Below are 25,274 nucleotides of genomic sequence, written 5' to 3'. Positions count from 1 at the left end.
TACAGGTTTTGTGATCATCTACATTCTTTAGGTTCACCTTAGGGTTCATGCCATCTCAGCTGTCTGGATAAAAATATCTTAGCATTTTCTAAATCACCTAAATAAGGATCTGCTTGTCCTCCCAATTCAGGAAGAGTCTATCTTCCTGTTGGATGTGAGCTCACAAAAACACAGCCCTTGGGAGTTACAGATGTTTACATTAAACCTAATAGAAAAGCTTCTAAAAAAGTCCAAAGTGGAAGAAATTCACTTTCTCATCATACACCTAATATAATTGCTCCACATGCTTTCAACTGGAGTACACAATACATACACATATAAATAAACATGTACATAGATAACCTTTCTAATAAGAACTAATTATGCAGTATTTATGGAGTGATCAATTACCATCACTCACTCCTTATGTTATGGAATAGAGAATATGACAAAAATCTAGAATAGGGTTTTGAAATATTTTTAATTAACATCTAAAAAAAATACATGGTAGACAAATATAAGAGAAACAATAAAAGGAGAGCTAAAAGACCCAAACTTATTAAGGCAGTAACTTTAGAAAATAATAATTTTCAACTTTTACTTTTTCCTATTGACACAGAAAAAAAAGAAAACTCCCTACTTCCTAGAGAAGCACTCACAAACCAGGAAGTAGTACTTATGGATATAATAACTCCATAAGGACTGATAGGACCAACTATACATTTCCAAAGTCAAGGTAAGAGTTGAAAGATAAGTAAGCAAACTATTCAAAGTCCCAGGAGGCTTTCTAAAGACCCATACTTACTGCTCGGGAAAGTTTTTTCCCTAAGCCTTTACCTTAGGAGAATGTTTCAGTTTCCTTCCAAAGCCTGCTGTGATAATTTAAACACCCACCACTTCATACATTAACTTGATTCAATTTAAAAGAAAACTTTTATAAGATGGGATTCTCTGTTTTCATAAAACCTGTAACAATTCATGCTTCAACATAAAGTTTAAATAAGTTACAAGCAAATTTCAACCTGCATCTCTCTGGTCTGAAGTAAATATAAAGGGTATATTGTTATACTCAGATAGCTTATAGTATAGTAAATCTACTCAGCTGAGAAGCATTACCAAGGCTTCTGCAAAACATCCTGGAACCCCATGCTGAGTCTGACCTTTCCATGAAAAATCCACAATTAAGAGAAAGAAGTTTTCTTGTTACATTTGAAAGATAATAGGAGGCCTTGCTACTCCTGCACAACAAACTTCCATTTACAGGAGCTTATACATTCCTCATCCTGGTCAGTCCAATAAAAAGACCAGTATTAAAGAAGAAGAGTTAAATAACAGATTAGTTAGACCATTTGATGATGTTTCTTATTCATTTATCCATTTTAAATGGTTATGATTTGTCCCAAATCTTTAAAACAAATATGTCTCACTTTGGCTCCTTGTAAGGAGCATCAGTCAATTGCAAGATTCAAATTATGCTAAGTGACATAAGGAGCTATCTTATACAGAAAGACTTTACTGAACAACTTCTTTGCTGTGGAAAACAAAACCTTTATATGATGTTCTCCAAGCTGCCATGTGAGGATATAGGGGAGGACAGAGGCCTCTTTCATGGTCCCTAGGAAAAAGAAAAATCATTCCTTCAAAGAGGTCTCAATCCAGCCAGCTTTCTGACCCCATCAACCTATCAATCTCTAGTAACTACTGAGTTATCACCTGGTCTCTTCCTCTCTCATTAATCTCTCTGCTGCAAGTCACTCCTTAAAATGCTTTTCATTTGACTTTGGTAAATGTTGAATCATTTTGTTTTCCCTACCTTCTCTGAATGTGTTCTAAGTGCAAGGTTTTTTGTTTTGTTTTGTTTTATTGGGGGGTCTTTTTATGTTGCCTAGACTGATCTTGAACTTCTGGGCTCAAGTGATCCTCTCACCTCAATGCTGAGGCTACAGATGTCCATCAGTGAACCCAGCTTCCAAGGTTTTACACTAGGTCTTTTTTCTGTTGTCTGTCCATATTCTCCCCTGATGATCTGACCCGTTGATGGCTTCAATTATCACTATAGGCAATGAATGCCAAATCTCTATCTACAGCTTGGACCAAATGTTCAAAACCAAGGGCTATGTAGTTACTCAAAGTGTTCTCAAATCCAATGAACATCAAGCTCTGGTTGCTGAGTTACATGTCCACCTTATATATAAAACTAAAATAATATTTCTGTGATATAATGAAATAAAAACTCATTTAAAAGTGTAATTAAATTTTGTAGAATGTGTATTCTCAATAAACAAATGCTAAAAGCAAAATTATCACATTTGCAATTTTTTTAATTTAAAAAGTGATCCTTACATCTGAGAAGTTTGAGAACTATCAGAACCAAATTTTCTTGTGAATTATTTAATATGGAATTTCACCCAGGGATTGTTAAAACCTCAAGTTGGGTATGTCCAAAAGCAAGGACATTGTCTCATTTTCTGGATTCTCAGTTTCACTATTCACACTTTCCTGGTGCAATTTTAGTTGCACTATGACTTTTCTGATTTCCTGGATCGATAAAAATGTGGATTCCATCTTTGTTTTTTCCTCTTCCGTCCCCAAATCTACATGTCCTTAGACCATGCCACCCTTTTTCTTTGTTTCAAAGGCACCTAATTCTGATTTTTATTGTTTCTTGCCCAATTTTGAAAATAGCTTTCTCACCTTTAATACATCCCACACTGCAATACTAACTTCATTTCCCATAGGACTATCTTCACTCATCTATGCAAATTTCCCTGCAGCTTAGAAAAAGAAACCCAAACTACTTACATGGGCATCTCAGATCCAAACCTTTCAAATCTGTTTCTTAACATGACCCTGTACTCAGGCCAAAAAGAGCCCCTGGGCATACCTCAAACGTGCCTTCCATTTCTCTGCCCAATGCCAGACATCCTTCCTCTACAACCTTTTTCATAAAGCCTTTCAAACACTGTCCTCTCCCTTCTTGGAACCCCACAATTTTTCCTATCTTTCTCATTTTTTTAAAATTTATTCAAGTATGCCACACACTTGAGTCAGTTCTGGGGATACAAAGTAAAGACTGTCCTTTATAAAGAATACAATTAAGGGGAAGGAGATAGACAAGAAGCAGATGGTTAAACATTGTGATAAATGCTATGCAACATGTCATACAAAGGATCCACAGAACAAAGATGACTTAACCTATCTCTGTAGAACAAGTTCTTGTAGTTATAAGCACCCAGAGGATAGGAATTAGATCTCATTAATCTTTTATTCACCTTTATTCCTAGCAAAGTGTTCTATGTAGAATAGCATCTCTATAATGACTGTTTAATGAAACCCAATATTTGACTCAGAATATGATCAGCAGCCTCCTTTCATATTTCAAAAGGGACACCTTCAGGGTAAATTGGCGTCCCAGTGAAATGTCAATCTAATAATGGTACATTCTGCTACTTTACCTATAATTCTTTTCATTCTCTCATCCTCAATACTTTCTCTTTCTTAGAAGGCCTTTTGGTAGACTCTCATAATATGGCTATTTTCCCAAGAGATCAAAGGATGTGCTCCCAAATATAGGAACTGCATGTGGTTAGTACCAGATTTTTTTTTGGTGGGGGGAGATACTGGGAATTGAATTCAGGGGCACTTGACCACTGACCCCACATCCCCAGCCCTATTTTATATTTTATTTAGAGACAAGGCCTCACTGAGTTGCTTAGCATCTTACTTTTGCTGAGGCTGGCTTTTTTTTTAATATTTATTTTTTAGGTGTAGATGGACACAACACAATGCCTTTATTTTTATGTGGTGCTGAGGATTGAACCCGGGCCCCACCAGTGCTAGGCAAGCACTCTACCACTGAGCCACAGTGCTAGCTGAGGCTGGCTTTGAACTCAAGGTCTTCCTCTCTCAGCCTCCTGAGATCCTGGGATTACAGGTGTGTACTACCACGACCAGTTAAGACCAACATTTTTAAGAATTCAAGTTTACTCATAATACCTTAGGTCTTTTTGTGTTTCTAAAATTAAATTTAATGTAAATTAGTCCCAAATAATAAATATCTTATAAATTATCATTATATTTAAATGGATTCATAATCACTATTCTTGAAAACTTCCCTTTCCTGCTATAGGAACCATTGCTATATACCCAAACATTTACCACATATGTGTATATGTGTGTATGTACACTTTTTATGAAGTCCGTGACATTCAAAGAGAAAAAGGCTCTTTAAGTAGAAAGAAATCAAAGGCAAAATCCCAGTTAAGGCCTGACTTATACAGAGGACTCTTAGAAACATACCCCAAAAATGTGAAAAACCTTGGTTAAGATCTCATGAATCATTAACAGATTAAGGTGAATTAGTTCCACTGAACTGTTTTTCTCTTAACATCTAGATGAGATCTGTTGCATGCTAAGGGAATGAAAGATTAAGATAGGAAATGGGGACAAAGGAAGAAGTAAATTTGAGGACAGAGACTACACTTAAAACTTCTGAAGTAAGCCAGGTTTAGAAGGAGTGTAGCTTGAAGGTATAGTGGCCTGAGAGAAAGGTGCAAAGAAAGCCAAAAATAGAATTTGGCTTAGGAAAGGACGAGATTCCAAGAAATGAATTCACACTTCTATCCTAGTCCTACAACCCAGAACTCAAGCTAAAATGATTGAATTTCATGGGTTACTTAATGTTGCAGGAATGGCCTGGGCACTAATTCCTATGTACGTTTCAAAGTCCAAAAGTTTTACCTAGGCATACTTATTAGTAAGCATGCAATAATATTTTAAATCAAGATACTTTGAATTAAATACATGGTTTCTAATGAATTAATGATACTTTGGGAAACTTTGATTCTTTAGCTGGGAAAAAAGCCTTAAAGATCCTCACTCTTATGATTGGATAAAAATATTTAATGGGCAAGTTTAAATGCATTATTGAACTTTTAAAAAGTAAATCTTATTTATTTTGCTATTAGATGATCACAGCATTAATTTAATACCTATAAGCAAATACTAGCATTTCATATAATGCCTACAAATTCTTCAATCAACCAACAGTCAAACCATTCAACAGGTATTAAAAGCACTCTGGAGATATACTTCATAGGCAATATATATAAATTCTGCCACCTTTTTACAAGTTTCTCTGTAAAAATTAACATAACATGCAAATTGACATGCAGTCTCATAAACACAAAGTATTGAGAAATGACAAACTATTTGAAAGCTTAATGGTATGTTTTAGCTGTGAGAATTCTCACAAGATGAGGATTAATATTTTTTCCCAGCATCAACTTCTGAAATTTCCCACTTGTTCCATTATTAATTTTAAGGGAGTACATTCTACTATTGTATGAGTTATTGAACATGTCAGTTCAGAAAAGAAATTTGCATTTAGTATAACTGTACTATTCTTCTTTCTACTACTCAAAAGAAAAGATCAGGTAAGACATAAATTCAAAGCAAAGGAGCTAGCAACCTTATATTACATGCTCAAGTGGGTTTTATTTATTCTGTAATATATTTAATATTACATATTTGCATAGACAAGATGATTACACATTAGCATGATCCTAAACTGTTTGTAAAATGGTCACTTCTTTGAAAGTAACATATATGATGGTTATGTGGTATCCAGAACACAGCTTCATATTGAAAGGTAAATCTTACAGAGATTCTCTTTACGAAAATGCATATGAACAACAACAACAACAAATACTACAGGCTTATTATAACTGAATACATAAGATGTAAGTTTCAGGACAGAGTCTAAGTTAACAGACTCAAAAACCCAACATACTTCTGTTTCTATCCAAGAGTATCCAAGAGTCTCTTACTTTAAAATTTGAAGTTCAAACAATGAATTCTTCAAAGGTTTCCCTGATCTTATAATTTCTTCAAAGTACCCAGAGTACAAACCCCCAAAATCTTAATAAGTCGGTATGTTCTTAAAGTGTGATTACAAGAAAATATCTAATGCTTTAACTGATTCTCTAAATGATAACCAGAACAAAAATCTACTAACTCTCCAACAGTACGGTGGATGTTTTTGATGTAATTTTAGTTTAGCTAAAATTATGCAACTGTATTAATAATTTTTTAAAATAACAAAGTATTTATTAGATGTATTCGATTATACAGACATATAAGTGCACTTAATCACCTGTATCTGCTATAGTAGTCCTAAGGATTTTTGTCATCTGAATTACAACCACAAATTACAGAATGAAATAAAAATCTACAGTACCGCCATGTTTTATTATTACTGTTATTAATGATGAATTAATGTATACAAAGAGACCACCACAGCCAGGAAAAACAAAGTATTTTCAAAAGGGAAGGCAAACTAGCTTTAGTGAAAGATGGTAAATTTTTTTTTAAATCTTCCAAAGTTTCCTTGAAATTTTCTTTCAAAACCATGTTTTTTCAAGATAAAGTTCCAATATCTAATACCCCAAATAGAAATAAAGAAGGCTGACCTTGCCAGTCAGTCATTTAGAAATTCTCAACTCTATCCTTATTTGCATATTAACCCCATATGTCCTATCCAGACAAAATAACCTCTTAAACTTAATGAAAGAACAATTTTAAATGTCTCAAATGATATAAACATGGAAAAAAAAAAAAGGGTATACCTTGAATCTAAGAGACACTTTTACTGGAACTCAGATTGGATTGGAAGCAGCTCTTCAGGTCTTCAGGGAGAGAGCCTCCATCCAAAACAGAAAACAAGTCCTCTGCATTCTCTCTCCAATATTTCTTAAAACCCACTGATAATCACAAAAAGTCATAATTGGGAATGTAATACCAAGATAGTTTTCACAAAGTGAAAATCTAAGAAGGTAATTCACTGTAGGTACACTTTTCTAACTAAGACATTTTGTATGTGACTGATCTAGTTTAAATTCGGTTCCTCTGTTCCTATGCAATCTAATATTCTCTATTAAAACTGCCAAAATATTTTTAAACAAGACCTGAAAACTTCCCTCTCAGCTTCCGATCTTTGCACTCCTTAAGAGTTGCCAGACACGTCACAGGCAAGCCAAATGGCAAGTGACAAGTTACTCCAAATCGGCTTTCTCAGATGAAACTGAAAATTAACGGTCACCCCAAAATTTCCCAAGCCTCTGGAATCTTAGGGAACTAGGGGTAATTGTATGCAAATCCAGGATTACTCCAAATCACCTGCTGCCAAGACTTGGTCTGCACAATCCACATATGCAAATTTTAAATCCGGCTATACTTTTCTACAAGATCTTGCAACTTAAGTGTCGTTTCATATCTTGTGAACCCCAAGATTGCAGATCACAAATATTTGATATTACTTCAGTATTTCTCACTGATAAAGTCAAAACACCTCTCCATCCAAGACTTCTACGCCCCGCATCGTTTGCAGATTCCTTACTCGGCTTTAGGGGCACATTGAGTCTTTCCAATGCCTGCACTTCGGTGCCAAGTTTCTGAAAGCCTCATCCAAACAAAACTCTCCTTCCGCTTTTAAAAAAGAAAACTACCTTCGGAAGAAGGGAATACCGGAAAAAATTAAGACACTAAGTGCAGCACTTTTGTAAAGTAAACAAACAAAAAAGAGTCTGCCCCCCCGGCGAAGGCGGCTTGAAACTCTGGGGCCCTCGTGTGCACCCACGACGCACCACCCCACACAGACCCACGATGCCCGAGGGCACCGTGAGACGACCCAGGCCGGGTTAGGAGAGTGGACACAAGCCCAAGCTTCCTCGCCTCGGTGGGAAAACGCACCAGTCGGGGCTGCTGCCGCGTTCGCCCACCCCGCGCCCCTGCACAGCGTTCCTCGGGATCTCCCACTCCAGCCCGAGGCCGCCTCTCCTTCCGGCGGCGGACGCACAGGGCCAGCTCCCCCAAGACGCCCGCCCTGCGGCCGAACGACCGCGAACGCGTCCCGCACCCGGCCGACCCGAGTTGCGGACGTCGGCTGGGGTACGTACTTGGCCCGCAGTTGCAGCAGTCTTGGCGCGCTCTCCCCCGTGGACAGCTCAGCCCCAACTCCGAAGAGGCAGCCCCCGGCTCTCCCTCAGGCGGCTGCAGCGGCCGGGACGCCCCCGCTCCCATCGAGGGGGGAAGGGAAGGTGGTGGGCGCGCTCTCCCTGCTCCCCCCGGCTCGGGCCCGCCGCTGCTGCCCGCCCGCCCGCCCCGACGGCGCTCGCTCCGCCGCGGTGGCGGTGGCGGAGGCTCCTCCGGGCTTGAACGCGCGGGCGGCGGCGGCGGCGGCGACTCCCCCGCCCTCCCCTCGCGCTCTGCACCCTCCCCCTCCCCCGCCCGCCTCCGCCGCCGCCTCCACCCCCCGCGCGCTGTCACATTGGGAGATTCCGCTCTTGCTACATTCGCCGCTCCGGCTCCCGCCCACGCGCGGCCGAGTGACGCAGATCCAGGCGTGGGCCGCCGCGGGGCGGGGGCGGGGGCGACGGCCGCAGGGGCCGGGACTCGGCCTCTTCCCACCGCCCCCCTCCGCAGAATCCGGAGGGCGGCCCATTCACAGGGCAGCTGGGAGGAACCAAGTGGGCGCCCGGGAGGGGGCGGCTCCCGCCAGTCCCGCTCCGGGCAGTGGCGGGAGGGGGGGGTTGTGGAGAAGGAGGGGGACGGGGGCGGTGAGAAGGAGGGGACTCCGCCTCGGGCCTGCTCTCCAGCTGCGGAGTGGAGCAGAAGGTTTGCGATTCTTTAAAAAAAAATATATTTTTTTTTAAGTGTGAGATTCCCAATATAGTATTTCAAAGAGCATACCCCGCCAAATCAACATCCCCCAGGAGGCAGACTTAAAAAAAAAAAAATAGCGCGCCCCGCCCACACATCTGGGCGCTGGGCTCGCCCCGCCCCCCTCTGGCTTGCCGGGGAGGTGGGCTGGACAGGTGGGCCAGGTGAGGCAGTGGGCCTGGGTATTCTGCGGGAAGTTGGCCGCGACCGAAGAGAGGCGGCAGGTGCGCTGAGTTGGAAAACCCGCAGTTTTGAACAAATCTCTGCCTCGCCCTTCTTGTCCCCTCTCCATCACCGCCTTGGCGTTGGGAGAGAAGGGGGAGGGGAGGAAAGGGAACCACCAAGCCAGAGGTGCGATTTGACAACTGTCTTGTCCGGTTACTTTAATTCCAACCTTCTCACCTCCTAAAAACCTGCTATTTTACTGGTTAACTTTTGTTGTTGTTGTTGTTGTTGTTGTTTTATTACCATAGTGTAGGAAAAAAAGAAGGTTCGGTTCTGTCTTGGAGTGTGTCAAAATAGAATTCCTAAGGCACAATACAGAATTTTTGAGTTTATTTTGCATAAACTTATTTAGCCAAAAAAAAAATACTCAGGCACCTCCAAAAATGTACTTGAGCTATTGCTAAAATATTTAGAAAACTTTTTAAATCTTATTTTCCTTTTTTTTTTCCAAAAGAATGGAAAAATGAAAGGTTTCAAGTTTTAATGTATTCTTGAAGGATTGAGAGTACTAGTTAATAGAAAAGAACTGCCATACAGGTAGAATCCAGTTTCAAAATACATATTAAGAATCCAGTTTTATATAGGAGGCATTTCCCACATCCTGGCTGGCCTCCCAGAGTATGCCTACTTTGCTGATGGGGATACAAGGCATTCTTTGAGATGGGAAATTCTTCAAACCACATCTTTATGTTGCAGTGATGGATAGGATGATGATAATATTGAAAGAAAAAGACCTTATTAAAGTACAGAACCTGTTGTTTTTTTTTAAAACCTGCAAAAATAAGAATGAGTAATGTCATAATGGAATATATATCATTAAAGTTAAATTTCTTCACGTTAGTGACAGGATCTGTCTGGAGTGTTTGAATTGTTATTTCAAATTAGTAAACCTGCTTGCTTTCTCAATTTCTTCTTTAACTGCAGAAATCACTGCTGAACATTTCTCTTTGTTTTTATAATCGTGAGAGTTTTTTTTTCTTTTCTTTTTCCCTGCTGTAGATCCTGTTCTGCTAAAGAGAAAGTTAACTTAGGTTTTTATGGTACAGTAAAGACTAGGCAATTTCTTAGCTGGTTGGGAAAGGTAGAGGTTAATGAATGTTGGGCAATGAAATCTGCAGAATTCTTCTAATTCCTCTCTGGAATCCTGATGATTTGCAAACATTGTTGCTTCTGAACAGCTAGAGAAAAAGACCTTTCTTCAGTAAAGATGTACAATTAGTGATTTATGAGTCATGAAATGAGTGGTCTTACCTGCACTGTTGAGCCTTCCACTGGAATTGTTTCCAGAGTTGGAAGAAACGACATTAAATCCAACCTTGAATATGTCTGGCTGAACTTGATGCTGAAAGGAAATGTGTTGGGGCAGATACTCTTTCCTCTGACTTGCAACTGGTTGTTTCAACACTGAAATCTTTCCTTGTTTGTTTTCTGGGCACATTTAGATAGTGTATTCTTCCCACATTAAGAATGGCATTTTGGGCCCACTTTGCTTTGCTTAAATGCCCTGTGGTGCTGGGGGAGTTGGTGGGAGGAAGGAAAATGAAGAAAATATAAAATTTTAAGGTTTTAGGCATCCAGTTCTGTCTGTATGACAACACTAGTCAACATGATTGCTCCAAAGAATCAAGTCATTCACCTGCATATGAGACAATTTGGGTGAAGCACTAATTCTTATTTTGCACCTTGCCACTTTTTATCATCCCTAAACACCACCTTCCCCACTGGAACACACGTAGTCTTCCCCCTTCTCAGGCCCTAGTGATTTGTTAAGGAAGATTGAAAAGGTTCACATTCATTCTGTAAGGTAACAATTACATTATGGTGCCTGAAGGCCAATGGTAGAAAGATTTCAGGGTTTTAGAATTTTCTTGGAAGCATTTCTGGACAGGTGAAAGAGAATATGGTAACAAAAATAGTTCTTACTCAGACCATTTGGGTATCTTTTGTTAAACATTCATGCAATGGTTTTGGTTACTCCTGATTTGATTTTAAACTGTAAATACCTGTGTAAGTTATTCATTTATCCAGTAAGCTTGTTGAGTTCCAGTTAAGTGCTAGGCTTAAGGTTGGGTTTTGGGGACAAAAAGACACATCATGGTTCTCTGTTCCCAGGGCTTTTCTATAAAACAGTGACAATAAAGAAGACAAAAGGAAATGTAAAAGGCAAAGGAAAATGCTCTATTTCTTTTTACTGCTTTTATTGTTTTTTTCATACAATACTTATTTTAACTAAAGAGTAAGATAATGTTCTTCTCATAAAACTCCTTTAAGTTGAAATCACAATAAAATAAATTTTCTTAAAAATGGAAACATCACACACATTTCATGCTACATTTCAATAAAAACCTAAAGGACACTGGAATGTAATTTCTAAAAGGGTAGGTGATTTTATCTATTATGTTATGTTATTTTATTCATTGCTGTTATCTTCAATGTCTAGAGCAGTAGCTGACACATAGTAGTCAATAAATATTTGTTGAATAACTGAACAAAATGGACAACATGAATTGCCTAGCAAATTGAGTTTTTGTATTTTTTTTATGTTCTTGGTATGAATTATATTTCCTAATAGAAGTCTCTAAAATGTGTGGTACATCTACTTCTTACTAAATATATAACATTTCCAATAAAGTTCTGAGAATAGAGTATGTTCAAAAGCAGTATATAAATTGCAGTTTTGCTTTTAGAATATTACTAAAGTAATTCACTTTATGTTTCAAGCACAGATTTATTTATTTTTATAATTTAGAAAGGGTAAATAAGTATACCAAGTTTTCAATTTTAACTCCACTTGAGATGTGACCTAAAGAATATATCAAATTATTTGTCATCTGTTATTAATGTATGCTTATTCCTAGGAACACCATTTGGAAATATTATCCCAGGTTTAATTTATTATCTTTAAAAGCAAGGGTAATACATAGTTCCTTCTGATGGCTTAAACAAATATTACTAGTACAGTTTTAAATTTTGAAACTCGATTTTTAAACATTGGAAGGCCTTTTCCCAGGTTATGGTAGGTTTTGTTTTCACCGTATAGATATGGATTTAGGAGAAGCTTATTTTACAGTTTTTGTTTCTAATTTTAACCAATACTGTAGAATGTGTCATGGTGTACAACCAAATATGATATTATTTATCCTCTCAGAAAACCAAATTTTCCCTCTTGAATTTAAAAATTGGAGTGAAAGAATAATATTTTTTTAGACCTTCTGAATGAGAGTTGAAATTGATAAGAAAATATAATGTGTTCCATTGAAAATAGACAATCAGTGCATATAATACACCTTTAAAAACAAGACTGGTCAATATTAAATGAACAGTGCTCCTTCTTTTTTCTTCTAATGGCCCTCCCAAAGCATGGGAAACATGCTGAGATGATTCAAGATAGAAATGGATGGTGGCATTAAATAGCACTAGATCACATACTGAGCAAGTTATTCCCTTTTAAGTTCTGTTTCAATCCTTCCAAAGGAAGAAATATAGTTGGTGCCAGTATGTCTCTAATCCCTCTAACACGTACTGAATTCTTCTTTTTTTAAACAGGGAGAACAAGCTTCTGCTCAAGGCTTCAGTATACAGCTAGAATTTAATAGCTTTGTTTCTTTGTATTTGCTTTTATGGTTTTCTTCTATTGAAGCAAGTGAGATTAATTACATACTTAGAATAATGATATCAAAATATCTTTTAAATAGATTTATTTAAGTAAAATAAACATGAATGTTTAAAAGAAAACTACTAAGGTGGGAATGTAAATTAGTATAGCCATTATGCAAAACACTGTAAAAATTTTTCAAAAAATCATAAATGCAACAACATACGATCTAGCAATCCCACTACTGAGTATATATTTGAAGGAAATGAAATCAGTAGAAGAGAGATCTGTTCTTCCACGTTTATTGCAGCGTTATTTTCAGCAGCCATGATATAGAATCAACTTAAATGTCCAGTGGATGGATGGATGGTAGATGGATAGATAAAGAAAATGTGGTCTATATACAATAGAATACTATTCAGCCTTTAAAAAGATCAAAATCCTGTCATTTGCAAAAATATTGATGAACCTGTAGAACATTAAGTGAAATAAGCCAGGCACAGAATGACAAATACCACGTGATTTTACTCATGTGGAATCTAAAAGATTTGATCTTATAGAAATGGAGAATAGAATGGTGGTTTATAGGGACTGGGATGTTTGGGGGTTGAGGGGTGAAATGATGTTGGTTAAAGGATATAAACTTTCCGTTAGGAATAAGTCTGATATTCTCTTATTTTGTAGTTTTAAGATCAAGTTTGCACAACTTGATGACTATAATTAACATTATAATGTATTCTTGAAAAACAAGAGTAGATTTAGGGTTCTTGCTACAAAAATGATAACTATGTGTGATAATACATATGTCAATTAGCTAGATTTGATCATTATATAATGTAAACATTGTACTTGAAACACATACTATTACCCCCATCATCATCTCTAATAGCTGTCAGGAAACTGAAATACAGGCTACTGAAATTCTGTCAAAGTCACAGGGGAGAGCCAGGGTATAAGACCAAGCACTCTGTCCCAAAGCATGTGTGTCAGCTATTATGCCAGTGGGTCCGAAAATGTCCGTGCTGATGTTTCAGAAACACTATCTCACATTTTTCTCCTGTCTTTGAAGGTCCAGACGCACCTTTCCTGGCCACCATGTCCCTCAAGATGTTGTTTTCCTTATTCCTATTGTTACTAACTTTTGTGCCACAAGGAAGCTCGTAGTTGTTTATGCATCTTTAGTTGCTTCATTGGTGTTCAGCTTCCTAAGTATAGTATAAATCCTTTAGGAAGAACTATGATACTCTTGAATTCAGTGAACACATATTTAACAGAATTTTTAAAGAATTATCATTAAAAATATATTAATGAGTCACCAGGTGTGGTGGCACATGCCTATAATCTCAGCACTCTTGGGAGGATGAGGCAGGAGAATCACAGGTTCAAAGCCAGCCTCAGCAACTTAGTGAGACCCTGTCTCAAAATAAAAAATTAAAAAGGGTTGGGGATGTGGCTCAGGGGTAAGGGCCTCTGCGTTCAATCCCAGTACAAAAAAATGTATATATGTATATGATTAGTTCATTTGCAAAAATAAATTCTTTCTAAAAAAATATTTACATGTAGTGAAACTAAAATGTTAATAAAAAAATGTAGAAAGTAGTGGTTCTGACATTTGAGTGAAAGTTTCACTGAGTAGCATTAATTTTTTACTTCATAAAGATTTCTTGCTTTAAAATGCTTCGGTGATTTAAAACAAAAGAAAGTATAACTGATTTAAAAGTTTCTTAGAGGAGAGAATAACATGGCTTATGACCTACAAGTTCTAAGATACAATATAATTCTATCACCACTTTCTTTTTTTATTGCCTTAGAACAATTCTGTACTTACCAAATTTTCCACTCTGTGTGGTGGTGGCCCTACAATTAACTGAGTCATGTTAAATATTCATATTGCCAGAAATATAATTAAAATTTCCCTCATTTTGTAGTATGAAGTTTAAACTTTGAAATTGTATTGTAGATAAAATAGATTTTTAAGTGTATAGAAATTTTTATATCTTTTAACTGTATGAAGATTAAAAACAAATTTCTTAGAGATAAATTAATTGGAATATGTAATAATTATTTCAAGAGCAAAGACTTTAAAAATAGCTGCACTTCTAAAAAAGTCAAGCAAATTGTTATACATTGCATTTTATTACAGATGCTGTACAATTTTAGGATATAAAAGATCATAAAGTCCACTTAGTTCAATCTTTTTATTTTCAAAGTATGTTTACTTTGCAGAAATTCAATGTGCAACTTGGTTAGTTTCCAGTAATCTATATGTAAATTGATAATTTTGAACTGATAATATAGTCCTTATTAGAAGAAGAAAAAGCAACAAATGAAATGGTAGATTCCTAGGAGAACCACAGATACTTATAAAATGATGGAGGAAATAGTCTATTATAAATAGACTTTGGGGAAACTACATAGGATCTTAGAAGTCATCTAACCTAGGAATTTATACTAAACACTGATAATATGAAGAGCAGAAAAGTATAATATTAGGCAATAAGTACAACCAAATATTTGTCACAACAAATTACACAATAGTGACTAGGAGCACTTTTAAAGGACAATGCACATATTCTACAATAAGAGATCTTAAACTACTGAAATAAAGGAGTATCAAACATGATTCTGTTCACATACCATTGTGAAGTTATATGATTACAGTTTGAATTATACTTTTGTGCTTATCCAATTTGTACACCATGACTCCCACATGCCCAGGATTGGCAACGGTATGTAGTAGTAAAAAATTTTAAGGACTCAGATTTTTTCATTTTCTATCCATTGCTATATTGCTTCATTTCCTACTGTAACAACAATCTCTCATAATGGCAAAAAGAGAGTTTTATCCCAACTAGAAAATACATTCATGAAATACAATATTACAGATCACCTTGGTGTTGGTAAGGTTAGGGGCTTTTAACTGCTGATAAAAAGTAACCAACCTTTAGAACAACAGTTTGGCAAAGCAAACAAGCATTTCAAAGTGTTAATAGGATTTGACCAAACATTCACTTCTAGGATATTATACAATTTATAAACATTAAAGAGAATATCTACCACACATTATTTATAAATTTTAAACATGAAAACATTCAAACTAATGAATTGGTTAAACCAGTTATAGCACATCTATCTGGTAGAAAATATTCAATTAATATAAATTGATATTAAATAATATTATAGGTAAAACTAGAATAGATCAAAATAAGTCTATAATATCTTTACCTAAATAAACATGGAAGGAAATTCACCAAATGTTAGCAGTTGTTTTCTCTGAGTGATAGCATTATAGATCATTTTTGTTTTCTTCTTTATATTTTTTCAATTTTTCAAAATTTCAACAATAAATATGCATTACCTTGGGGAAACATTAAATGTTTTACTTTAACAAAGATCCTGCTTCAAAAGCAGTTCACAAAGAACTAAAAATGAAAACAAAATTGAGGCTGGGGTTGTAGCTTAGTGATATAGTGCTTGCCTAGCACATGTGAGGCACTGGATTCCATCCTTAGCAATATATATATATATATATATACATATATATATATATATATATATTTATACATATACACACACACATACATAAAATAAAGGTTTTATGTCCATCTACAATTAAAAAATATTTTTTAAAAAATTATACTGTATTTATCCACAATATTGAATATTGAAGAGGAAAACAAACATCAGGAGCTTATCCAACAAGTGTGTGTTGAGTACTTAGTATATATTCAACCTATGTAACTACTTGTCTTAAAGAGTCTACCATGTGTCATATACCTATATATGTGTATATCGTGCTTGAACTGCTCTAATATGATGCCATAGTCTTTTTTTCCTGATTCATCATTCAAGCATGTATCTGCTTGTATTCCTTCTTGAGTATCCTCCTACTCCAGGAACCTATGCACTCCCAGGGCTGTTACAGTTCATAAAATGATGTTCACTGGGTGTTTATACCCAATGACAGAATTGGCCTCTAGGCAAGCTCCTGATGCCTCTGTTTCTTGCCCTGTTTGGCTGCACCAAAGTGGAGCCTGTCTGTAAGCCACTGTGTTTCTTTAGGGGATAACAGAGGAGCCTATTTCCTCCAAAACTGCAGCTTGTAGGCTTAGCATTCATTTCACAAATACAAACATCTCCCACCCAAGAGTGTTGGCTCCAGCCCAACCTTGGTCATCTCCAGACCCAAAGCCACCTCCCCCTGTCCCAGGAATCAAATCTTTCAGACTTTCACAATAGAAAGGGTTTAAATTTATTGACTACTTGTTTATATATTGTAGTTTTTATAATATCTTTTGGGACTTTAATGAATTTTAAGATTTTCCTCCTATTTCTGTCCTTCCAGCCTCTCAGTCTGCCCAACAGTGAGTTCATTTGCGTCAAGGACTGTCGACACTGCTGCAAAGTTTCCTGTGGCTAGCTGCCCAGATGCTTATGATCAGATCCTCTGAGCACCCAGGCAGTTACACAAGGCCCTTCTGTGTGGCTCATTGTCGCCCTCCACTCCTACTCACACATACTATGGATGGGTAGGAGTTTTGATGCTAGGGTCAAAGAAATAGGCAGGTTACTGACTTATAAGGTGGCATTTCTCAGGCAAGAATGGACACTCAGAGAAGCAGATGCAGGCAATGAACACAATTACAGTCAAGAAAAGATGAAAAAACTAGAATAGTCCATGCTGTCTATACCGCACAGTGATCTGACAACTGGGAGTCCTCTGGGCATGGAGGGGGAGGGCTCTGTGGTGCTGCCTGGAGCACTCCTACATGCTTCCTCCTGCAGGGCTCTGGCAGAGCTCTGGGCAACATTGCTAGCTCTTTCCTCCCCCTTCTACAGTGTTCCATCCCTCTTCCTTCACTTGCTTTTACCTCTTTTTACAGGCACCTAGTGTGCTCCTGATGTCTTGAGTTTGTTTCCTGACAAGGAAGAACATGATCTGATCCAAATATTCCTAGAGGTGTTAGGATTGCAGTGTGATTCTTTTCCAAAGACGTTTCTACCTGGAGATTTCACTAGTTCGACAATTAAGCATTAGTTGAGGGAGACACACTAAGCCTGTATGCATGCACAAGAGAATTACAAAAGAAAAAAAAAATTATCTGCCTTAATTCCTGGTCTGGAAAGGGAAATAAGCACATAAATGAGCAGTTGCACACATTAATGATACTCATTAAAAAAAAAAAAAAAGTAACGGTTCTTTGTTGGGTGGGGCAGAAGGGTGAATATCATAAGGTCTTACAAGAGAGCCACAATTGAACAGCTCTTGAAGGATGGATTTAATAGAAAGACTCAGGAAGTGCAGGCACTGCTTAGCAAGTACAGAAGCACAAATGCAGTGAAACAGCATGAGCAGTGAATTAAGGAGATAATTACAAAGTGAAACTTGACTGGTTCAAAATGACTTGAGAATGAGATGTGACGAGGGCAGAAGATGAGGTTGCAAAGACCAAATTATTCAGGGACCTCATCTGACACGCTAAGAGTGTGGACTTTATGTTGTTGCTGTAATTCTCATCTTTTTGTTTTTTCCCCATTTGTTTTTCTAGTTGTCAATGGACCTTTATCTTATTCATTTATTTATATGTGGTGCTGAGAATCAAACCCAGTGCCTAACGTGTGAGGCAAGCACTCTACCACTGAGCCACAAACCCAGCCCCTGTAGTTCTCATCTCCCGTGGGGCAGGAGTGGGGGGGTTGGGGGGGTGAGAAGCAGCATGCTGGGAGCATCAGACAGGAGGTATTGTTAAGAAAGAGGGAGGTGAATGGAAGGGAATCTTCTGACATGCTAGCAAGGCTTCCCTTCTTATTCTGGGCCATAGTTATGTGGATGTTCACTTTGTAATAATGCACTGAATTGCACATTTATTTTTCTATACTTGTTGTGTGCTGTACTTCTCAATTGTTAGAAAAAACAAAGGAAACATCAAGCTGGGTTATCTGGTGAAAATGAAGATTTTAGGGCTTCACTTTCAGACTACTGATTGAGAAAGCCTTCAGTGGAACTCAGGAATCTTCATTTTTTAAAACAATTACCTTAAGGAATCTGAAGCCAGCAGACTCCCTAGGCCACACCTTGAGGATACTGTTAGGGTTTTTAGTGCTCCAAAAGATGTAAACAAGATGTTATAAACAGAGATTTGCCTGCCTAAATGTGGCAGAGTAAAGGGAAAGGATGAAGTTGAGGATGGCCTTCATCTTATAGCCTATTAGTACTAGCAGGTCTGTGTCCCATTCTTTTTTGTACTTTTGAAAAAGATGAGGTGAATAATGTACTACTGACTTTTCAGTACTAAATGTATTTTTAGAAATGTGTTTTCTCTTGGAGTTTTCTTAAATATGAACAGTTTTTTTACCCTAGCACATTAACTTCTAATGGTCAAATTTAAGCATGGAATAAGTCTCTAGATATTCTGGAGCAGGGAACAACTTTCTAGAATTTTTTAAATGAGTGCATTTTCAGCCTGTGAGTAATAGTAGTTCAGCTACTGATCCAATATCATTATGACATGTTCTTAGTGATGATTGATTTGCATAGATGGAGCTAAATTATTTTTCTGGTGCCTCTGTATAATCACAGGATATTTTTGTGACATAAAGCATCCAACATGGTACTCTTCCAAACCCTAATCCCTATGAAAAAGTACGACAAATTGTGTGCAGAGTTGTTTTTCCTCTAGTGATGACAGTGTTGGAAGTAGAAAGGGGAAACCTTATTTGGACTTAAATAGAAGATGAAAAAGTCCAAAAATATGACATAAATTTGCACATTTTTCCTCATAATCAAAGTACTAAAGATATGCCATAGATTTTTTTTCAGTTGCCACAATTATTACTTCTCTGTGAGCAAAGTGCTTCTATTTATCACATCAGCAAAAATTTTAAAGACTGACATCCAAGTGTTGGCTAAGATTAAGAACACTGGAACTCATACTCCTGGTAAAAGTATAAATCGGTGAAAACACTTTGGAGTGCAATTTGGCAATAGTCAAGTTAAAGGTATACATACTCTTTGACTCAGACTGTAATCCTAGATATATTTTCTAGGAAGTTTTCTTGCCTGTGCCCAAGGAGATATATACAAAAATATTCACAGCAACGTTGATTACTCTGGTAAAATATCGGGAGCAACCTCTATTAAAGCAATAGAATTCATGAATAAATTGTGAAATATAAATGAATACAGCCATGAAAATGAATAAAGTAGATCTATGTATCTACATAGGAAAATATCACAAATATTACCTTAATTTAAAAAATCAACTTGCTGATGAATTTGTAGAATATATTTATGGATATATTCAGTTTAAAACTTGTAAATACTCTAGTTGTGTGGGAAGCTACCCTGCTGCAATGGTAGCCTGTAGCATACTAACAGACAGGTTGTTCAAGAGATCATAGAACAGAAAGGCTCATGGACCAAAACAAGATAAATCACATGGCTAGTTAAATCAATCAGAGACTATGGGGTAGGTTAACTCATTGAAGATCTGGTATTGGCAGGATAGAAAAATGACTCTACGTGAATCCATGGTCACATCCCCCCATCCATCCCTCTTTCCCTCCCTCCCACATCAGCCTACTTTATTGAGGGTATGCTCACAAGGACCAGAATTGAGATTTAAGCAAAGTAACCTAACAGGCAGAAGGTGCTCGTGTCAAAACACACGCTTGCTCTACAGTCCTCGTAGCAAGTGCACCTAACTGATAGCTGGAGCTTAACAATTAGCCTCATGAGCAACCATGGGTTTTATTTACATTCCTGTGCAGAAGATTCATTCCTCATGTGAGGAACCCATGGCTGGCCAAATTAAGACCTTGAAAATAGCGAATATTTCCTTTGCCTTAATTATCTTCAGTGCGTCATGAAAATTTGATGATTCAGGCCTTGTGTATATTTAGTGTATCATGACTATTAGATGTTCCTTGCGCTTTCCATTTCTTTCTTATTATGTTCCTTATACAAATGCTCCACTCTATATATGTCTAACATGTCCCACAGGTTACTAACTTGTTCTCATTTAACATATTTTACAAATTTCGCCTGTCTTTGTATGTCACTTCCTTGGATTCTTACTTTCATTTTTCTCCCTGTGTTAATTTCTCTGATTTTCTATAGCAGAATTGAATATTCTTAAATAACTCAGCAAAAATACATTACAAATGAGTTATAGTTTGAATATTTAGTATTCCCCAGAGACTCATGTGTTGAAGGCTTGGTCACCCACAGTGTGCAGAAGTGGGGCTTTTAGGAAATGATTGCATCATGAGGGCTGTACCTTCACCAGTGATTTAATTCACTTTTTGAATTAATAATTTGAATGGACTATTGGAACATGGTAGAAACTATACAGGATATGGCTTAGTTGAAGGGAGTGAGTCAAGAGTATGTCCCCAAGGACTCACTTCTTTGCTTTCCAGCTGCCTTCAAGTGAACATAATTCTTCTGCCACAGTCTTCTACCTTGACTTCTGTCTTGCCTCAGGCCCATAGCAATGGAGCTGGCAGAACATGGACTAAAACTGTTAAGCCAAAATAAATCTTTTCTCTTGTAAGGTGTTTATGTCAGGCATTTTTGGTCACAGCAACAAAAAGCTAACACAAAATACATGTGGTTAAATAAATGCTTGAGAAGAGTTCAAGATTTTCTTAACTATGACATAGATGCTTTCAGGATGGGGTACATAGACCTTTAATTATATGAATAATATATTATTTTTTTTGTTTTTGGGTTTTTTATTATATTATTTCTTAATATAAATGGTGGATATGTATTTATATTATTCTTTATAAGTTTTGTCACCAGAAATTTTTCAAATTAAATTTAAGTTTGAAATTATAAATGTAGTACCTGGAATCTTATATGTAATAGATATATGATTATTTATATACCCTGTTCTTTTTTTTAGGGGGGGTATCTTCAGTGCGTCAGCCCAGGGGCACTCAACCATTGAGCCAAAATAAAATATTTTGTATTTTATTTAGGGACATGGTCTCACTGCATTGTTTAGTACTTTGCTTTTGCTGAGGCTGGCTTTGAACTCAAGACCCTCCTGACTCAGCCTTCTGAGATGTTGGGATTATAGGGATGTGCCACTGTGTCCAGCATATTTATAAACCCTTTTCTGAATGCCAAATTAACTTTAAAACACATGGGTTATGTTCTTTAATATATAATCAATACAAAATTAGTAAAGTATTAATATAGATATTTCAACACACAAATCTCTTAAAGCCACTTGATAATATAACTGGTCTCTGACATTGTCTAAGTTTTGTTTCTTGGATCAAAAAGGACTTTGCTATATTGTCAACATAGAAAGCTCAATCAAAAATTCAACATGACTATTTCAAAGTCAATGTGATCCTGTAAGACCTATTCCACACAACCAGCAGAAAGAAGTTAGGTTGTTTGATAGGTCAGCTAGTTTCTAATATACGTCATCTGGTTGAATATGTAAGCATCAGAAGACACTGCTGCCTCCTCATCTAGAACTCTGAAGCTCTGGTCCAACATCATCAAGAGAATGCAATGCAAGCCCATTATGTCTTAAAAATTCTTGAAATGTTTGTAGCTGATGCTCATGCTTGGCTTCCTGAAACATTAAATAAATAATATTATCATTTCTTAGTCAACTCTGAGTTTATATGGAGAGTAACATAAGATGGTTGAATTATTTTAGGGTAGCTTCCCCAAGAGGTTGAAAGCTTCTAGGAAGCAGGGGCTGTCTTCATGGCTTTCAAGACTTCACTTGTCCTTCAACTTTAACGTTTAACAAAGGGAATAGCGGCTACCCTATAGGTATTTGGTGAATTGTTTTTTGAGGAGATAGCAGGGTCAGAAGTACAGCCAACAACCATGTGTGTACCATTCTGGACTAAAAACAGCTTCCATTATTTGGATATTATTATCTGATTACTTCTGGTTCTTAAATATAGTTCAGATTCTTGGATATATACACTCGATGAAAGGATTATGACTGTGTCATGTGGTCAGAAACCTTGTGGAGTCACTGTTTTAGGAAAGAACTTTCCTTGCACATAAGAGAAGGGAATTTAAGACTAGGGTAGGAAGCGGTTTCGGAGATTTTTTTCCTTGAAGGAAGACTAAGCCATATCGGGTGTTCTCCCTCAGGCTTATTTTATCTCTGGGCACCTGGAATCTTTCTCATTGACCTCTGCTTCTAGAGGAGGACTCTGAACAGATACCCCAGCAGATCAGACTGACAGCTGGTCCCAATGTCCTCTCCATGCCGTTCTTGAAGGTAAAGCATTAAGAGTCTAAAACTGGTAAACAATCTGCAGAAATTCGGAGTACAAGGAGGCAATCCAGAATCACTCAGCTCTAAAACATTGCGGTTCTATGATCAGGAACACGAGGCGGCACCAAGGACCCAGAGGCAACTGCGCAGCTGCCAGGAGAGCAGCTGGTGGGGCTCTTGAGGGCTGCTGGCTGCCGGGAGGCTCTGGGAGGCGGCGGAGGAAGAGCGCGGCGCGGGCGGGGGCGGCACGGCCCTGCTCCCGCAGTCTGTTGCGCTCTGCTTATTAGCTTGGCACACAAATTGAAACATGTACGTCTAAATCTATTTCTGGCTTTTAAATGTGTGAAGGAAACACATAACTTTATTATTTTATTTTTGTAAAGTTAAAGGCAGAGACAGATGCCCCTAAAGCGTATGCATTCTCTAAGAAGTTCCTATTTGGTGGTGCGTCTTGGAAGCAAAAATCAAGGACAAATAGGTCATCTCCTCTGTCTTCCCGAGGAATCTTGATGCTAGAAAAAAAAATGCACTAGTAAGATGAGATGAGAGTAATAGCATCAGGAAAGATGTCAAAAAGAAAAAAAAAAAAGAAAAGAAAAGAAAAAGAAAAAAAAAAAAACTTCGAGAGGATAAACAATGAAGTAAGAGTTGATGTAATATTGTTATTATTTGTTAAATGCTAAAAGTATAGCAGATATAAATAGACATTTAAAATTTAGCTAAGAAACCTGTGAACATGTGTAGAATTACCTCACCAGAGATGTTTGGAAATCTTTCCAGCATAATATCTTAATGTGAAGGGTCCGTCAATAAATTAGGAATTTAAAAATCTGGAAAAATACACATTACCAATCCAACAAATATGTTTCTGAGAGGGATTGTTATGATAAATTTAACTTGAGTTGTGAGTGTGCCAAAGAAAAAAATCGTATAAAACAAAATATTATGACATTCATTTATTCAGAAAAATATTTCTGAGCACATGCTATGTGCCAGGCACTGTGCTAAGTAGGGGGAATATACTGGTTAAAATGAAACAAATGAGTACTGTCCCTGCAATGCTTGTCCTTGTCCAACTGGAGCAGGGAAAATATCATAATCACCAGATTAAGCAGATAATATATGGGGTCTACAAGATTGGTTAGTCCAAACATTCATTTTACATTGAAGGAACTGAGGCCCCACATATTGTATAGACGAAGCTGTCTAGTGCTCTTGGCTGATTTTTGATCTCTGAAGGAAATAGTATAGTGTTGTATTTTTTTTTTTGTCTTATACTTTCTTTTAAAATTCTCTAACTGTATGACATAATAAATGTAGACACTAATTTATTTCAAAATTCTTTTTATAGGCTTTCAGTATTTCTGTGCTTTTCTGGAAATGAAACAGGAAATCAAAACTTTTTCAAAAGCTGGGGTTCAGTTTTCAATATCTAATCCAGTTTTTCTCAGGAAGTGTTAAGCCATGTGATTCCTATTACCATCAAAAACAGTCGTATTGTGTGATACTGACCATCTGTTTAAGATATGGCAGACACACTTGGGAAAATCCAGAATAATGGAAACTCAAAACTATTATTTGTTAGGGAGTTTATCAGTACAAGAAGAAGCCATTTTGGTCAGATGTGGATGAGGCATTATTAGATGGACCATCTGGGTTTCACGCCTACCTGGGCTCTCCATGGCTCATGTGATAACTGTGTGTCCCTTAGTTGTCTGACCTGCAGTTGTACTTCACTGTTAGCACAGTGCCTGCCACCCACAAGGGTGTTGTGACAATCGCTGAAGTAAATGCTGTAAAGCATTGTGAGCAATTCAAAAGGAGGGTTGCTGCCTAACTACCCAAAATCATTATACACCTACGGGTACAGCTTTTCTTTCTTTTTTCTTTCTTTCTTTTTTTGACACTATTAATATGGCAATATAAAAGGGCATTCCTCAGGGTTCACTTAATTTTATATGTGTTTTATTCCATTTATTATTCATTTTAACTTTAAAATGAATATTTCCAAGATGTTAACCTGGCACTAAAGAGAACCCATCATCAGTTTGATATGTCATTATCATGGGTTGCATATGCCCACCCCTAGATGCATATGTTAAATCCTAAACCCACAATGTGGTGAAGTCTTTGGGAAATGATTAACTCATGAGGGCAAAGCCTTTATGAATGGGATTAGTCCCTTATAAAGGAGGCCCCAGGAGCTCTCTTACCCATTTCCACTGTGTAAGGACACAGAGAGAAGACTGCAATGTGTCAACTAGGAAGTGGGTCCCCAAACACTTCGACTGAGAAGTCCAAGATCAAGGCACAAAAAGATTCAAAGTTCTCATAGTTCTGGAACTATGAGAAATAAATATTTGCATATTTATGCATACCTGATAGCATTAAAACAACCAGTTATGGCAATTGTGTCCTAAACCATCCTAGATAAGTTTCTGTTGGCTCTGTTACTTTTTCTTTTCTTCCTTCTTTTTTACTTTTTAAAATAATGA

At 37.2% G+C, this 25,274-nt stretch overlaps 2 protein-coding genes across 23 annotated transcripts in view; one reads left to right on the top strand and one right to left on the bottom strand.

Moving 5' to 3' along the window:
• The window catches only part of Nab1 (NGFI-A binding protein 1), a 45,467-nt gene extending 37,395 nt beyond the window's left edge, over positions 1-8,072 (bottom strand). For 2 of the 3 annotated variants that reach the window (XM_005324370.5, XM_005324371.5), the window contains exon 1: positions 7,935-8,072. The gene's annotated coding sequence lies outside the window, so the exon portion shown is untranslated. Of the gene's footprint in view, positions 1-6,605; positions 6,741-7,934 lie in introns of those variants that run through there. The other variant, XM_078017755.1, reaches the window with a different exon arrangement.
• The window catches only part of Nemp2 (nuclear envelope integral membrane protein 2), a 121,056-nt gene continuing 103,577 nt past the window's right edge, over positions 7,796-25,274 (top strand). For 5 of the 20 annotated variants that reach the window (XM_078017753.1, XM_078017751.1, XM_078017747.1 and 2 more), the window contains exon 1: positions 8,891-9,048. The gene's annotated coding sequence lies outside the window, so the exon portion shown is untranslated. Of the gene's footprint in view, positions 7,927-8,580; positions 8,653-8,840; positions 8,862-8,889; positions 9,075-22,650; positions 22,783-25,274 lie in introns of those variants that run through there. The other 15 variants (XM_078017743.1, XM_078017734.1, XM_078017742.1 and 12 more) reach the window with 8 other exon arrangements.

Source organism: Ictidomys tridecemlineatus, chromosome 7, assembly GCF_052094955.1.
Source record: "Ictidomys tridecemlineatus isolate mIctTri1 chromosome 7, mIctTri1.hap1, whole genome shotgun sequence".
Classification (NCBI taxonomy): Eukaryota; Metazoa; Chordata; class Mammalia; order Rodentia; family Sciuridae; genus Ictidomys; species Ictidomys tridecemlineatus.
The sequence above is the reverse complement of the archived record's forward strand: the minus strand, read 5'-3'. Positions and strand labels throughout refer to the sequence as shown.